The sequence below is a fragment of the Penaeus monodon genome, chromosome 22 (assembly GCF_015228065.2).
Source record: "Penaeus monodon isolate SGIC_2016 chromosome 22, NSTDA_Pmon_1, whole genome shotgun sequence".
NCBI classification, from domain to species: Eukaryota; Metazoa; Arthropoda; class Malacostraca; order Decapoda; family Penaeidae; genus Penaeus; species Penaeus monodon.
Genome location: NC_051407.1, coordinates 25,187,003 through 25,187,491, shown reverse-complemented (window position 1 = coordinate 25,187,491; position 489 = coordinate 25,187,003).

Here is a 489-nt window from a genome sequence, read left to right as displayed (position 1 = left end):
GGGGGGTGGTGGGTGGTTTTGGTGGGGTTTTTTGGGTGTGGGTGTGTTGTGGGTTGTGGTTTGTGGGGGGTTTTTTGGGGGGGGTTTGTGGTTTGGTTGGGTTTGGTGGTGGGGGGGGGGGGTTGGGGGTGTTGGGGTTTGGTTTGGGTGGTGTGTTGTTTTTGGGGGGGGGTGGGGGGGGTTTTTTGGTTTTTTTTAAAAAATTTTTGGGGAACCCAAAAGGGTTTTTTTAAAAAAAGGGGGAAATTTTTTTAATGTTTTTAAAAAAAATTACGATTTTAAAAAAAATTTAAAAAAGAAAAAAACCCTTTATCTTTTCCCCCCCGCCCCCCCAAAAACTCCCAAGGGTTTTAAAAAATAAAATTTTTTTTTTTAAAAAAATAAAAAATTTTTTTTTCCCCCCTATTACCCCTTAAAAAAAAGTTTTCTTTTTTGGGGAAGGTTTTTTTTTTTTGGGGGTTTTGTTTTGCCCTGGGGGTGGTGTTTTTT